This window comes from Venturia canescens, chromosome 5 (assembly GCF_019457755.1).
Source record: "Venturia canescens isolate UGA chromosome 5, ASM1945775v1, whole genome shotgun sequence".
Classification (NCBI taxonomy): Eukaryota; Metazoa; Arthropoda; class Insecta; order Hymenoptera; family Ichneumonidae; genus Venturia; species Venturia canescens.
In genome coordinates this window covers 3,479,021-3,495,744 of record NC_057425.1, presented here as the reverse complement: position 1 = coordinate 3,495,744, position 16,724 = coordinate 3,479,021, and the positions used below count along the sequence as shown (strand labels likewise).

Sequence of the window (16,724 nt, the reverse complement as noted above, 5' to 3'; positions counted from 1 at the left end):
CGAGCGAAGTATGAGAAAGAGGGAAGAAGAAGGTGGGAGGAAAAGTGAATTTGAATAAATGGCAGTGCAGCGGTACACACAGGAACAGTGTCGTTGGAGTTTTCACGTTTTTCGGCACAAAGCGAGAGAAACTGGGCGAAAGGATCACAACCGAAAAGGACCCTCGCTGTAAGGCGCGAAGGTCGCCATCTCCTCTCTCTCTCTCGGTCTCTCTATTTCTGTCGTTGGCTGGCTCGGGAGCCCGAAAATCCATAACCACCCTCTACTAAAACACTCTCAACTCGGCTGCCTCGGTTCTCCCGTTGAACCCCGCCGGAATAACGTTTTGCACGCGTTTCAGGGCACTGCGCTTGCGCCTCCGCGCCCTCCCTCCTTCCCAATGGGTTTTCGCGTATATATCTCACCTGCCCCTGCCTCGGCCCGCAGTGAAAACCAAAGAAAAGGAAACGCTCGGGGCCGAGAGGGACCGGGACGATGGAACGGGCTCCGGGGCAGCACGGGAAGGGGAACGAGCTTAATAGCGGCCAACAACCACGCCGAGAGTTCCTCCTCTCCATCGTGGCATTGCCCGCGCTGCTGTGTAGCAGCACGACTTTTCTCCTTCTTATAATTGCGAACATTCCTGCCCGCTTAATGTCGAGCCATTCGCACAGGTGCGCCGATACCCGAGCACGAATCGCGGCCACACATCCGCGGACGCACTCATCCTTTTCCCCGGTTTAATAAAACCCCCCACGCTTCTTATTATCGAACTGCTAATGGCGGCGCTAATTATTTTGCAATTATACGGAAGCGGCTCGCATCGTTTACGCTAGGTTGCGAGCGACTGCGTGCCGTCGAGAAAGAGAGCTGCGAACGTTTCGAGAACCTCGCATTTTCCATCTTCTCCCACCAAACAAATGGGCCGCTGGGCGTGCAAAAAATTTCGATTGGGAGCCAACAATCTCATTGCTATTGGCACGAAATGAAAGCTCCCTTGACCGCCGTGCTGAAACACTTCCGTACACTCCATTCGAAAAAGCATCGAAAACGCTGCCGAGCCACGACTCGACGGCATATATTTTTCATTATTTCATGCTGCTGCAAAAAACCGTCGATAATGATGAAACGAAGTGAGCGAATCTGCTCGCTTTTACGGAATCACTCGAGAACCCCCTTTTTCTTCGGAGCTCGAGCATCGTCGTCGTTCGGTTTTAAAACTAGTTCAACTTCACGGAAATTAGTTTTACACGTTTTCGCGCATGCGAATACGGGAAGGAGATCGTGTTTCGTGAGAAAATATGTTCCACACGAGTAGTGAGCGGGTTGCACACCCTTCGATTCGGAACCCAGTTTCTCCGGATTCAAGTGCACTCACACGTGTCCTCTTCTTGAAAATAACGAACCGCAGCCTGCCCACGCGCGTCGTTCGCGAAGTTCACGATGAAGGACGTCGAGCACTATCGATTCGTGTATATATTAATGAAAGTGCGAATGCATATTCGCATGCACAAAAAAAAAAGAAGAAAAAAAAATTGAACGATTCGGTGGGCAGGGTCAGCCTCGAAATTCAGTTATCGACCTACATTCGGATCCTCGAGTTATTCGTTTTGTTCTCTGCTTTCAAACTCGAACTTGTTATCAAGGCGAAATCCATGAGGATACAAAAAATATAAAACTCCACCAAAATTTCCGATCTCGTTAGTCGAAACACGGAGCTGCCTCGGCAGCTCTCGCGCGTTCGTCGTAATCACCGAGAACTTCAACAACTTTTGGTGAAACATGAGGCGGGGGAAAAAAAATTGTCGATGTATCGAGCGTCCCGTATGAATAAAAGCACTAATTAATCAAACCTTTTGCGCCGTAGCTCACACACACACACACACACACGCGCGCACTCGTTGAATGCACTTTGTGAAGCGAGCGCCGCGAGAATCGGAGGGCAAAAGTTCGCGACGTACTCGAATCAACGTTCGCGTTGCGCGTCGTAATAACTTTTCGAGTGTAAAACTCCGCGCGAGAATACAAATACGAGCAAGGGGAGCGAGGAGAGCCTGGACTCGGTAATTTAAACAAAACTTTTCAATCCCGTGAACGCGGCTCTCCGGGGGGCTAAAAATAGCGACTGTAAACACCTTTTAAGAATGATAAGCCGCGCTAAAATATCCCGAAACTTCGGTCGGCATATTGTGAAACTTGCTTGATCTCGCAAGCTCCAATTCCGTCGAAAATCGACTCCGAGCAAATCGAATTTACGGCAAACTCGACATTTTTCTTCGTTTCTTTGGCACTAATGAAAAAAGTGAAAGAACCCATAATAATGCCTCAATCTAGTAAATCCGAAAGAAATTCCAACCGCCGGATGCGACTGCAGAAGAAAAAAGTGAAAAGCCAACGGAGCTGCGATGAGGGTATTCGAGTTTGGCAAACGCAGGAATTACGAGAACCGAAGTATCCACTCACCGATTCAGGACGCCGTGAAGTCCTTCATGACGTACATCTTCCGTGGTCCGTAAGCAACGCAGTAGCACCGCACGAGCAGCACAATTACTGAAACAAAGGTCGTACGAACAATGTAATTAATGGGATATATATATGTGCTCGCATGTAGGGTCGCGTGGATATATACAGAGATAACGAGGATGCTGTGAGATGAGCGTTTCGACCCTGAGGCTCGAGAGAGCGGAGCAGCCTCCCTCCCCCGCCTCGCGTGTGTGTCTCGCAGTCTGCTCTTTCTCCCTTAACTCGTGGATGGATGAGAATCGAATAATAATACAGAAGAGAGGCGCCGGGGGGGGGGGGGGGGGGGGGGAATCAGAGGAAGAAGGAGATGCGAAGAGCTCGAAAGCAGGAAGGGAAAGAAACGAGACGATGGTAAAAAAGGGATGGAGAGAAAGAAATTGATAAAAAAAACAGAGACAAAAAGAGGTTGGAAAAAATAAAAGTTTTCGCGTTTCGACCCTCTTCTTCGTTAACGACGATCGTGCTCATCTATATTTGTGGTTTCTCTTCTCGGTGTACGTGCACCGGATACACAGACTCGGCCGCGAGTCCGCAGGCCGCCGCCTCGTCTTTGTATATTTATAAGCAAATGTGTGCAGATGCCTGCGAGCCCCCGAGGAACGACTTTGTCTTGAGGATTCGTGCGAATGTGTGTCGCGCGGATGATGCTGCGGGGATAAGCGAGTGGAGATACGCGCACGCACCGAGCGAGATGACGAGGAGAACTTTGGGGAGAAATAAAAGAAGATGGAGGACGAAAACTGCGATATGACGAAGGGGGAGAAGCGACAGATACATCGGCTTTTTACATCTAAATATGCATGTACATAAAGCGATTGGTGAGAACGAAAAGGGCGCGCGGAAGCCGCGGGAGCGAACGACCTTTGCGCCGCTTCGAAGACCGACCGGGACTGTGCAATGCTCCGGTTGCCAAAGGGTCGAAGATTCTCTGCAAGGGGTTGTTTTCGTGCGTGAGGTTTGCGCGGTTTATACAGACGGGGGAAGGCTCCCGCATTATTCCCCGGCTCTCTCTCACTCCCCAGCCTCATCACAGACGCTCTCGAGTGGTCGATGCCACGATTGGAGAGCCTCGCCTCTCAACTTTCGACGGAGATAGCCCCGTCCATGGGGACCCGGATGGTGGAAGTAATTCCGTTTCCCATTCAACCTGTTCCGATGCTTCGAGTGTCTTTATGCTTAATCTCTTCGTAATACTCGCCACAGATACTTTTTCCGCCTCCTTCCCCGCGGCCCTTTTCTCATTCGATCCGGAGCTTTTCATCGGAGAACGTCGCATAAGCGAGCAATTCTGCGGGACGTTGAAGTCTGCAACGCTCAAGCCCGACGAAGCGATGTAAAAAAACTCTCCGATTCTGGTAATTCTATAATTTTGTTCCCTACCTAATTTGCAGACGATTGTGAGGTACAAAAAGAGAGATAAAGGTGCGCAAGCAAGGAAACCGAGGCCCACCGAGGTGTCCGGCGCTCCAAATTTAAGGAGAGAAGTCATCGATCACGGAGATAAGAGTTAGGAGCCGACTGGCCATCGACTGGAGCGCACAAATTAATACGGACCCTCGTGCGAATAATGCCGACTCGAAACGAAAGTAAAAGAAAGATCACTTTTCGTAGCAACGATCTACCGAAGGATTGGAGTCCATGGAAGGACATTTTTTCATCTGAAACGAGTGGAAATCGTCGTCGACGTGTCATTTTTCACGCGTATTGTCAAGCAAGTCATCGATCGCTGAAAGGGCGAAAATTTCGAACGATTGTCGTCAGCGTACCAATAAGAAATGGAAGAAAAAGAAAAACAAGATTCTATAGCGTCAATAAAAATAGAGAATATACGGAATAAATATTGATTCTTGTCCGATTGTCATTTCAAACGTTATTGTTTAATTATTCTATGCCTCTGTATTTCGTGAAATAAAAAATGTGCGAATTACAAATGTTTTTGTTTTCATTAAATTCGTTGGACTAAAACGTTGCAAACTTCAACCTCGTCCGCTCATAATAATGAGCGACTCGCTCAAAAACAGATTTCAACGCTTTCGTGCGGAGCCATTTTGATACGGAAAATCGGCTTTTTATGATCGCAACGTTTCGACTCTCACCCCTTGAAAATGTTGGGAACAATTTCCCGTTCACTGTTATATCCATCGCATGTGAAAACTTTTGAGAATTCATTGATTCGAGCGAATTTCGGGGCATTCCAATGATTAATTTGTCACTCGCAGAATACCGTGGAGATATTACCCTGCCGCGAGGATATACGAGATACATGCTCTTACGCGGTTTATGGACATGATGCAGAACTCGTCTCGTAGCGGGGATAAGGGTCGTGAAACTGGCACAAAACCACTACAGTGAGCGAAACGTCAATTCGAGAGGCTCCTGTACTCGGAGCATAAACAGTGCGTCGCAAAGGTGACGATCCAAACGGGCAAAGCGCGCCTGGTGGATCACGCGGAATCCCGAGAATTTTTCGACCCCCTTTCTCGCTCGGAAGATCGTCCGACGAAACAACGATTAATTGGTTACACGAGCGAGTCGCCGAAACGAGTGGCTGCTCGCGCTCGCGGGAGGTCTTTTCACGGGGCCCAGGATTGGCTCGCGGTCGTGAATTTTCATCTCGCGCTAACGCAACGTCGACCATCCAACCGTTCCGCGACGTGTTTTACCCCGCCTTAAATTCCCGGCTATCGCGAGTTTGTGGCATCTTCAAATGCGCCGAATGGAACGTCCTGTAGGGATCGACAAACGTGCGCACAAACATTTGCAGCCGAGTATAGTCATCACCGCAGTGGCAATTTTGGGTACAGTGAATGGTAGTGGCTGCCCACATCGCAGCAATTATTTAGATTGCCGCGTGTCGAGTGTTCTCGCGTTACCAAACCCACTTCCATATCATTCATCTTGCAGGGGATTGCATGTCGCTCGGGCATACGTTTGCCCGCTTTTTCCGTTCGGGATTCGTCGACGGGATTCGTCGAGGAGGGGGGGGGGGGGGGGCAGAAATTCGATATGACGCCGAATTAAAACGAGTGGGTGAAAAAAATCGTGGAGAGAGTAAATTGAGCGAAAGCGCACAACAAGCGAAGGAATCAGGATGGGAAAAAGGCGCGGGGCAAACGGCGTGGAATCCTGGGGGGGGGGGGGCTGGAACCCCGGAGCCTCGTCATAAGAAGTTCAAGTTCGTAAGTAAATTTCGTGCTCAAGATGTGCCTGCATTGAGGCTAATGGATTTTCATTCTTGGACGTGAATTTACAGAGATTTTCTGAGCCTCGGAAAAGTCGCGACGAATATCCGCTTGTAGGTCAACTTCCCTGCGCCGCATGCGATGGAACACACTCGGAAAAATTTCCTCGACAAACTGGCCCGCTCCCCGGGGATGCTTTTTATGAAGAGTTCCTCGTTCCATTAAGTCGGAAGAAAGTCAAAGGCGGTAAGACGACGAGGGCGTATATTAGATGAAAAAAGGAAACCGGGAAGAGAGGAAAGTGGAAAATAATAAAGCAGGGAAGATTCCGAGCCGAAAATACGCGAAACGTCCGCGTGTTGTGCGAGAAGCCTGGCGCTACTCAGCGGCTCTTGAAATTTTTTAATTTTCCACGAGGCGCTGATTAAACGCGGTGCGCTACCGAGCAGCGCCAGACGAACAGCGACGTGGCAAAAAGGAGCAAGAAACGGACTTTCCTGCGGAAGAGTCCAAAAACTGCTATAGATATTCACGGCGAGCACGTCCGCAGAGCGACTCTGCGTTTCACAATGGGGCTCTCGGGTCCTTGTTATTACCTCCGATGTTCGCTCTCTCGTTGTTCCCGGATCTAGCCCAGCCCGTTGCTTCTCTCCGTGCTTCCTCCCGGCCCACGCTCCTTTTCTTCGCATCGTGTGCGCCTTTTTCCCCTTTTTTTCGACTTTTGGACGGAAAACTTTATCAGGGGGATTACTCATTGCGCCGCAGGCCGGAAGAGCGTCGGAATTTCATTTCGATGCTTTTTCCCCCCTCAATTATCATTATACTTTCATTTTTTAGCTCACACTCGCTTCCGGGAGAGATAAAAAATCGGTTGACATGCCCCAAAGGAATTATGGAGCAGATTTTTCGCTCAATTCACTTCTTGAATCAGTCGCTTCGCATTCGAAATCTAATTAAAGCTTCATCATCGTATTTTTATAGAATACGTAGAGCACCCTGAAGTTTGACTCGTAACGAAGCATCGGGGTGAACTCGTTGAAGTATCGCTCTGATAAAAATTTCCAGGCCAGTGGAATAATCATCTCCGGAATTTCACCTTTTCATAATTCATTCCAACTTCGGTGTCGAATATTCCGCCATAATTATGGGCCGAAATTTTTCCAGATTTCGTTCCAACCCCGTCTTTGGATGCTCGTTCCTAAAAATATATACGTTTTCGATCCATTTTTAAAAAGTTCTCCAGGCAAAAAGGGAGGGAGAAAGAGAGGGAATGGAAAAAAATTATGTGGAAAAGGAAATGGCAAGTGGCACGACAAGACGCTTATTTCGCCATTAACACCTGCGACGCCCTCTTTCGACCTCTGTCTTTTTCGCTCTCGCATCTCCTCTGAAACCCCAGTGCACGGTATACGTATATGGACAGGAGTTTTTATGTCGAGCCATACACGTTTTTCTTGCTTTCCTGAACGTAAAACAGACGCGAGCAAATGATGAAACATTAATGCTCGTGTGTTCTCCACAGTTGCTACTTCCTCTCTGGCATTGTACACGAGAGAAAAACCGACCCTCCCTCAAATGTAATGAGCAGCGCAGGCTCCTTTGTATCCACGAGGACGAACAGGCTGAATTGAAGCTTGATAACCATTAGCAACACGAAGCCAAATACCTGTCGTAAAATCACATTTTTTCACTTTTATCTTCATTATCTCCTTCAACTTCGAACCGGTACTGCGGTATTTCATTTCTCTTCATTTCCTCCGGAATTCGACGTGTCCTAATTGCCAGTCAATGCTGCTCTAACGTGCCACTGCTCGGCTTCAATAAATTCCCGTTTACCCAATTAACGTTTGTCTTTTCAATTTTACATCATTTTTCGATGCAGAAATATCCGCCAGAATATTTGGCCTTCTTCAACAAGAGCATTTCATGTTTCGATCATTTCTGGCTTCAATTTTTCATGGAAAAACGCAATTACTTCCTGTTTACGAAAACAAAAAATCAAAAAACCAAAGTGAAGGCACCTAATTTGAGGAGGTTCCCTGATTTCGATTACTTCTTTAAGGAGTCGCCCCGCCTGGCAGCCGGATTTTTTGGGGTTTTTTCAAGATTTCTTTTGCGCCGAGGAAAAAACAATGACTTTTGAAGTTTGAAGGATTCATTTGTTGTAAATTCGGTGTAAAACTACTCCTTGAGATGAAAAAACCACAGAGCGTTTTGAAATTTCGTCTTAAACGCCTGTTTTTTTAAGCTCCATCGCTTCATAGCGGTGAATTAATGTGGAAAACTTATATTTTATTCAACGCGAAATTTCATGGTGAGATTGGGAGTAATGACAAGATATTTTGGAGTGAAAAACGGCCAATTTCGTAAAATCGATGATACTCGATGGAGGAAACGCGAGATCGGAAGAAAACGATTATTATCGAGATGATTCGAGACGCTTCTGAATACGGTGACTTAGCAAAGTGTCAATTTACGATCTGTGATGGAAAACAAAGTGGAGAGCAGGCACGAGGATAGCACGAGAAGGGGGGAGAGTGTCGAAGGACGCTTCAGTGAGCGGAAGGAAACGAGAGCTTTAGTTAATTTCCTGTCCAGAAGGTGCGAAGGAAAGCCATGAACATGACGCCGTACCAAGATACATGTGTGTGTAGATTAAGGGAGTAAGATGAATGGTGTTGCTGTGGCATGTAACGAAGCGACGAGAAATGGTGCCAGCGAACATTGAGGACGGGACCGAAACCGAAGACTCTTCGTACCAAGGCAAAATATGTAAAGAAAGGTGGTGCAGATAAAAGGAGTGAATTCGAACGAACGAGGACGCGAGGAGGCTCAAGATACCGCGTCGATTTCCGGCGTAACGATCGCGATTCTCTTTTCATAGCATCGACGATATCGCCAGTTTGGAATCCAACCGAGTGCATTGCTCCCCTTTTCCATGTCCCAATTTCCAAAAAAAACATCGATTTTTTCACTGAGAACGGATTCCCGTTTTTCGGGGGCTCGAAAATAAAGTTCAAGTGAAACGAACCTCTTTTCCTTATTTCGTAAAAGCAGAATATTTCGAGCAATCGGCTAATCACGAAAAATAGTGAATTTTCATGAAACTTGCAAGAGAATTCGATTTTTCGTGAACGTCCGCACCGCGGACCAAAGTCGCGATCCCGAGATATTTCTCGTGAAACTTTCATGCGCGAGAATTCTAAATCCTGCCAAGCTAATTGATCGAGTGCTTCAAGTTCAAGGATTCAGTCTGAGGAGCTCGAAATGCTGTATCCAAGTGGAGTTGAGACGAGGAAGCTGAAACTAGCTTGCGGGATTTCCAAGCCCGTTTTTCAGAAGCTTCTACCGAGCGGAGATAAAAAAACGAGGCGGAGACTCGAGGTATTAAATGGCAGAATGCGCCCGCGGTAGAATAATCGTCGTCGCTTATATAAGAAGGTGCAAAATAAGCTGCTTGAATTAACATGAAATTTTTGAAATCCGGGGGCGCAGAGGGAGAGCGAGAGAAAGAAGCGCGCGTTGAACGAGCTGAGAAATATATCATCTGCTCGTTCTGCTCTCATCGCTGATGCGTGTCGCGTGTGTCTGTGTGTAACGCGAGAACGACATTTTAGATATACGAGCGTCCTTCCGTTAAATCCAATTTCGTGGGGCTCGCGCTTGCTCGGGCGCGTAAGAGGCCATATTCCACGTTTATAAACGCAAAACCTTACGCCGCCCGTTCCACCATCTGACGATGAGGTAATGTATAGCGAAAGCCTCTCGAGAAGCCGCTGCACTTTCCTCGGGGTTTTTTTTTTTTTTTTTTTTTTACTATTATTTATTTATCTTCTTCTTTTTGTATTCTCGTCATTTCTTATTTGCTTTTTTGCGACGCCACCTCCCGATGCGGCCGATGTTTGTCGACGAGAATTACCGCGGCGGCCTGCGCGTACGATTTTCATGCACATGCTCCACCGAGCCCCCGCATTTTCACATATTTTCCGCATACACTTCGGTTCACATATTTATTTATGTCGTCGCGCCGAGCGAGCGGCTCACGAGACGAGGCAAAAGTGGGTAAAGAGGATCGGGAAAAGGCTTTACGGAAAAATAAATATTGCGCGCGCGCTCGTACGCTGAGAGGGAAGAGAAAAAATCACATTTTAAGGCGTGTGGTTCGAAAGGGTAAAAATGCTGGAGAAAGAAGTACCGCGTAACGAAATTTCGAAAATATTTTCGAAAGTATCAATCTCGTCGATAAAAACAGAATAAAGCTCTCAACCGGAGGGGCACAAATTTGCGAACAAACGAGATCCGTAGAACGCAAGGGGAATTCTTCCGACAGAAAAAACTGGTGGGAACGCTCGGAAGTGAAAATCGCGGTCCGTGGGAACCCGAAAGCTCCGATCCCCTCGAAAGAAAACGGGAAAATGACAACGTCATTACACGCTTTTCGGAATGCCGTTGCTCGGAAAATGAAATAAAAAAACGAATCCCACGTCGAGCCTCAGGAACACACGCGAGAGGAAAGAAGACACGAATCCGGCGAAACTCTGGTCACGTAGCCGAGGTACACGAACGAAAAATATAAGCCAACTGAGGTGTGAAAGGGAGGAGAGAAAAAGGCTAGTGGACCTGGCGAATAAAGTGGAAGGGGACGCCGAAAAATACTCGGATTTGGGCGCACCAACGACAAAGTACTAAAATTCAAATATACATATTAAAGGAAGATTTTACAAAGAAAGCACAGACGAGTGGGTGCATGATATACATCGCCGGAAAACTCGTAAATTATTCGCGACTCGCAGCTGTCGTAAAATCATCGTGAAAACGTGATAGAGAGAGAGAGAGAGAGAGAGAGACGAAATCTAATGTATAAACCGTGTATATATACACGCCCCGTTACCGCTACGGTATGAAAAGGAACGTGGAACGTGTAAACGAACGACTGCGCGCACCTACAAACTCGTAAACTATATCTAACTAAATTGGGGGCCTGTATATTTCCAAGCGCACACAGTCGAATTTCCCAAAGTGCCTGTTTACGCGCTGACAGTTGCTCGAATAGCGATATTGCTTCCTTCGACGAATGGAAATTTGATTCACACTTCGAACTGTGCCTCTTCGGGATACAGCGAATTCAATGACGCTGAAGTTTGCAACGTTGGAGTCCAACGAAGTGGTGTAAAAAAAGCCTCCAATTATTCCAGTAATTCTTCAATTTCGTTTCCTGCTGAATCTCCAATTCGTCATTTTTCAAGCTGCACCGATTGTTCGTGCAGTAAAAAATTGGTGAATTACAAATGTCGTTTTCGTTGGGCTCGAACGTTGCAAACTTTTTCTTCCAGATTCAAGCAGGACAAGTGGGATAGAAAAAATTTCGACGACGATGCGAGCTCTTTCGGTAATCAATTTTTGTCGGGGGCCCAAAAATTTGTTGAAAAGTGTTGAATTTCTGAAGGTTACTCGATGACAAACACCCGCTAATGTTAGGTCGACACTTTGATGTTTCACGCGAGAGCTCGAATGAGCGAAGAACGTTAAAAACCTCAATTATTTCCCCTCCCGACGAACGGCTCGATCATCGTTGCGAATTATGAGAATTTGAATATTTTTACAGTGGGTAGAATTACGAGAGATTCGACTATGAATTTTAATGTTGTATTCCGCCGTTGGGAAGGCGAGTAAATTGGTCCGCGGTAGGAGGAAATGCAAAAAAGTTAAAGCGATGCGAGGTATCCCTCCCCGACGAGATGCAAGCACAGACGCCAATCTAAAATTGAACTGTCAACCACCGGCGCGTCGCGCACAGTTTCCGTTCTTCGCTTTTCCCTGACGGCAACCGGCACTTATCACTTTTATCAACGCGGCAATATACGAAGCAACGAATTACGCGTTATCTTTTACCCTCTATTTCACTCTTTTTTCGACGTTTGTTTCCCGACGAAGATGGAGCAGTTGAGCCCAGTTCGTAGTGACAGCTCTCCCGATTCATTAGTCCCTGCTCAGGGAAAGCTGAATTCTCTTCCATTTTTATCAAATTTCTGTCGTAATTCTCGAAATTGACGGTTTTTCAATTCGTAATAATCGTAAATGAGCACAAAAATGCAAAAAAATCGATGGAACGTCGTTTTATGAATGAAAGAAAGCAATAATTGTTGTTCCCGAGCATCGAAAAGCTTCGAGTTTCATGACAGAAAAACCCGAGGCCTTCGAGGCTTTAAAAATCAGGGGGAGTAACCATAATAATGTCTATAAACGTGTGTGAAAGCGCGTGGGATGCTTGGAATACCAAAGTCAAAAGAGTTGAAACAAAAATATATATATGCACGCGGGATTTATGCGTTTTATACTCGAGAATTAAGCTCGGTGTCCCGAGAGGCGCGACTTCCTCCTGGCCGTTCATTTCTCGTCGCGTCGCGTCGCGTCGCGATCTCTAATTAAGCGAGCGAGCCCGAGAGAGAGGAAGGAGAGGGGGAGAGAGAAATCTCCACTTTTCTCTCTTTTCCTCTCTCGAGAAGACGCGAGAGGAATCGCGCTAAACACGAATCGCGGGATTCCCGGCGGAGGCCAACAACCGAGCAACCACCCGTTTGCACGACGATTCGACAGACGCTGAAAGGGGCAGAGAAAACGTAGAGCGAGTATCAAAGTCTCCAGTATTAGCTTCCGGTCGAGTGCAGAGGGCTATACGAGAGTTGCAATTAACCACTGGCGAGTTTATTTCGAGAAAGCGTAGATTAACCACCGGAAATTAACGAAACGTATATAAACTCGGAAAGATTTGACCTGACTTAAATTTTCTATTCGTCGTCATTTTTTCACCAAACTTTCTATCGCTACGAAAATCGACTCTTCGGTCACCCTCTGAGAACGTAGTTTTGACGCGAGCTTCGCACAAACTCGTAACTTTTGCGTCAAAGTCACAAAGTTCATCGAATCCGTGATCGCTCGGCTGATTTGAGTTCTCGAATCGGACAAAAAGTTTTTCGATCAACTACAAAAATCAGTAGTTTTTTAAACTTCCTTTGGATTGTTCTGAAAACTCGATTTCGGCGCCATTCTCAAATGCCTGAATAGCGCAAGAACTTGGTTTTATTGGAATTTGACACCGCGCATCGAATCGATTTTCGTGAAGTGAGGAAATCCAAGAAATAATCTCGCTAATAAGTATAAAGTAATGCGATAAAAATAATACTCCCCCGTTGGCAGGTTAACGCGCGATGAGAGGAACAATGAAACGATTCGTCGCACTTTTACGAGGCTCCTCTCAAATGGAAGTTTATCTCGTTATTATTAGAATTATTTTCTGAAGGCAAATCTCGCGAGCATGGCCGAGGGCCCCCCAGCAAGTACGATTATGCACACACAGACATAAATATTTGCACAGATAACACGAAACGCCGGAGCGTTCCTCGGAGCGGTGATGCTGCGCGGATCGCTATTAATAGTAAGTTGCGGAAAATGTGATAGCGGAGAATCGCTGCATGCGAACGATTACTGCGAATTGACAAGTTTATCAGAATCGATGAGAGGTCGGTGTATCGTCGAAAAGCTTGGTGCAAGGATTTTCGAAGGCTACGAGGAGAGATATCGAGTTCCATGCGCATGTAATAACAATATTGGAGGGAATATCGTCACGGGGAGTGCTTGACTAATCTCGTTTCCTATGATATACTCGCGCATCCTAAAACGTGGAGGCTTCGAAAGACTCGAAATTGCTTCGAAAATGCACTTAACGCGAGTCTTCTGCTGGGCCTCGTCAACATCAATTTATATCGAGGGATCAAGTTAACAACTTTTTATCAAATACCGCAAAGAATTGAAAAAAAGCGAAAAATCACGAGGCTCGAGTTTCCAACGACGGAGTCCAACGGAATGAAGGAAAAGACATTCGTAATTCAGCAATTATTTATTTAACGAAGTATCGGTGCAGGTTGAAAAACTACGAATCGTCAATTCGGCAGGAAACGAAATTGAAGAATTACTGGAATTATTGGAGGCTTTTTACATCATTTCGTTGGACTCCAACGTTGCAAACTTCAGCGTCGTAAAAAATCCTTGAGAATTATTGAGAAATGTAAGCGCAGAAAGCGCTCGTTTCGTGGCTGCAAATGGGGCTTCGTCGAGACTCTCTGACACTTGGGAGAAACTCTCTGTACACGAATGCCGAACCGAATGACGTGCTAATAAAAGCAATAAATGTAAGATCGCGAGAATTCTCGTTGGCAAGATAACCGTAATTGCGGATTTCTCTCGTAATCGTAATAAGAACGCCGCGGTGCGATTATATCTGCGATTGCTCAACCAAAGACTCGCGCGCGCGATGCCTTAATGACTAATAAACCAACTGCATATTATAAAGGATCGTGCAGAGCGGGCTGTTGGCGAACATTGCAGCAATTCTCTCGGAACGGTGGTATGCGCCCGCGACTCTGTGTGATGGGTATTGGAATTACGTTAGCGATATCAAATTCGCTCATAGCCAGAACTCGATAGACCTTATCGCTAATTAAAGTGGATATATATACATAATTGAGAATTTAACGAACAGGTGTACCCAATCAGTGGAATAGCAAAAGCGGAATGTCAAATGGACCGAATTAAGGTACAACCCTTGTCGACAGGCTGCGGAATTTCCATCTCTGCGAATCATGACAAAAAAATTTCGTACAATAACGAAATGCGACATCTGACGAGCAGACCGAGTACAAAGTTCCCAGAGCGTTCTTGTAGCGTTGCAATTCGCCGATTATTGGCTTCGTGAGAGCGGATTCCAGGAAGCCATGAGCTCGTAGGATGAGCTAATTTGATATTTATTACTATTGAATTATCGTAACGAGAGAATCTCGATGATCGATTCGATTAGTGCCAAAATTATGGTGCTTCGATGCCAAGAAATTCGTTTTTCTTCCTTGTTCAATTAGCTAATTTTGCAAATATGTTTAATATTGAACGGATAAAATGCATTCGTTTTCTATCGTGATATTGATTTTCAAGAATTTTCAAACTATTTACCCACCGATTACAAACGGCGTAGTTTTTTTTTCTATTTTCCTATTTTTCGCCCCCTCGATTCTAAACAGCTTTATGTGGATAGCAAAAATTCGTGCACGTGAGAATGATATTTCGTTTTGTTCTCGAATGTTATTCATCGTGTCGGACTGCCACTTACCGACGAGTGAAAATTTATTGTAAATCACAAATTTTTCCCTGTCAGCATGCTTAACAAACAAACATTTGAAGTGACTGAAAAGATTTTTTACTGTGCTTTTGGAGAAAAAGATACTACATATTCCTAGTACTTTCCTCCACAATTTTCGGCCTCGTATTCTCCGCGTGGTTTTGGCTGATTCAATGATGCTGCGTGATGAGCAACGAAACTCTCTTGAATGTTGATAAAAATAAAAGTGATGGCATCCCAACGGATGAATAGAAAGGATCCAATCGATGAAATTGAGGCTCATCGTTTCCACTTGTGAGGCAGCCGGTACAGAAGACATGCTAATTCGGATGCATTCGGATACGGAGCGAGACGCGTGCTCTAATGGGACGAACGTGAATCTATTCTACACGCACACAGATCGTTGTATAATGGGAGACTGTTACACAGCCATTAAACACCTATCCCATCTAATACCTATTACCTGTAGGCGTTTCGTGACCGATATAGACAATGACGAAGGAGGTGGAAAGCGAGGATGTGGATGAGGCATGACGGAGTCGAGGTTTATAAGAGCTGCGTCTAATCTCAAGACGATGCAATTAACCCTTGGACCGGCTTAGTACTCTCTCCGTAGTCGATAACCAAAGTACCTCCCAGCTTTGCTCCGCTCCTGCGCGTTTCTTGAGCTTCCAACTTTAGTTTTCAACGATATAATGACGATTATTATTCGCAATGAAGCAACGAAGGGGCTCTGTGACGCGTGAACGTGCGTTGGAACAAAACGACCAGAGTCTCTGACCCTCCAAGTTGTTCGTTCGCGCATAATTTGGTGAGGAGGAAACAAGGTTTTTCGGAATTTTGTCGCGGCTCGATTGCCGCTTTACGTTCCTCGTAATTGCGTTCAACTTTTTGGAACTTGTTCAACGCAACTGTAGCGATGAGCAAGCTCCGAGAGGGGACTCGGATTAAAAAGGAAACCTTGCAAGAATAGTGCTCATGTTCGTATTCACCGCGTCAGTGCATGCGCGTGAACGCCGCCGCGATCAGGAATAAAGTCCATGATTACTCGGACGTAATTTCATTACGAGAATGATGTGCGTAGCAGTTACTTCGAGAGGAAAAAGCATGGCGGGAGGATCCGTTCGTTATCCACGCTCGGGCGTATGCGACTTGACGGCGTGGACGAAAATGAGGAAGAGCGGATAAATGAAAAGGCGAAAAAACACAGTTTCAGGGGGAAGAAGCGAGGTGGGCCGGCGAGGAAAAACGGTAGGATCGTAGTGAGGAAAAAAAGAGATGAGAGAGCGACGGAGAGAAGATGGGAAGATAGTACAGGAGAAACGAACGAAAGAGAGGGAGACCCGGTGAAGCTGCTCGAAGCAATTACCCGGATAATTGGCAACGACAAGCCCAATGGTAGCGAATCTTCGGGGGATGTGAACCCCCTTGTCGACGTCGACGACGTTGTCGTGGCTGGCGAACCACGACGAGTTTACCCACCGGACGAGCAAGCTCCGATGCTTCCCGAGCTTACACGTACACGCGCACGCACGTAAATACATGCGCATTACAAAATTAAAGCCCGAGCTCGAGCCCGAAGAAAAATACATTTCTTCCATTTCCGCATCGACCAGCTGCTTTCCACTTGCAACTTTCCGCCATCCGATCCTTGCGTTTTTCCCTTCTACCAAACCACTCTTAAGGTAGTTCATGCACGAAACGATTTTATTAAGAAAATCTTGAAATTTGCACAGAGTTTGAATGGGTAGTCGACTGCGACACGTGTCAAATTTTAAAGTATTCGTCTCATCGGTTACTTGGATAAACGTGTTTATAAATGTGAAGAAAAGTACACAGGATTCTAGAGACTGTGCGTAAAAAATCGTTCA

General features: G+C 46.1%; 1 protein-coding gene across 4 annotated transcripts in view; it reads right to left on the bottom strand.

Moving 5' to 3' along the window:
* bsk (mitogen-activated protein kinase dJNK) overlaps window positions 1-16,724 on the bottom strand; it is a 107,296-nt gene that overhangs the window by 83,525 nt on the left and 7,047 nt on the right. For 3 of the 4 annotated variants that reach the window (XM_043419898.1, XM_043419899.1, XM_043419903.1), the window contains exon 2: window positions 2,443-2,529. The exons of the other annotated variant lie outside the window; for it this stretch is intronic. The gene's annotated coding sequence lies outside the window, so the exon portion shown is untranslated. The remainder of the gene's footprint in view (window positions 1-2,442; window positions 2,530-16,724) is intronic. 4 annotated transcript variants of the gene reach the window in all.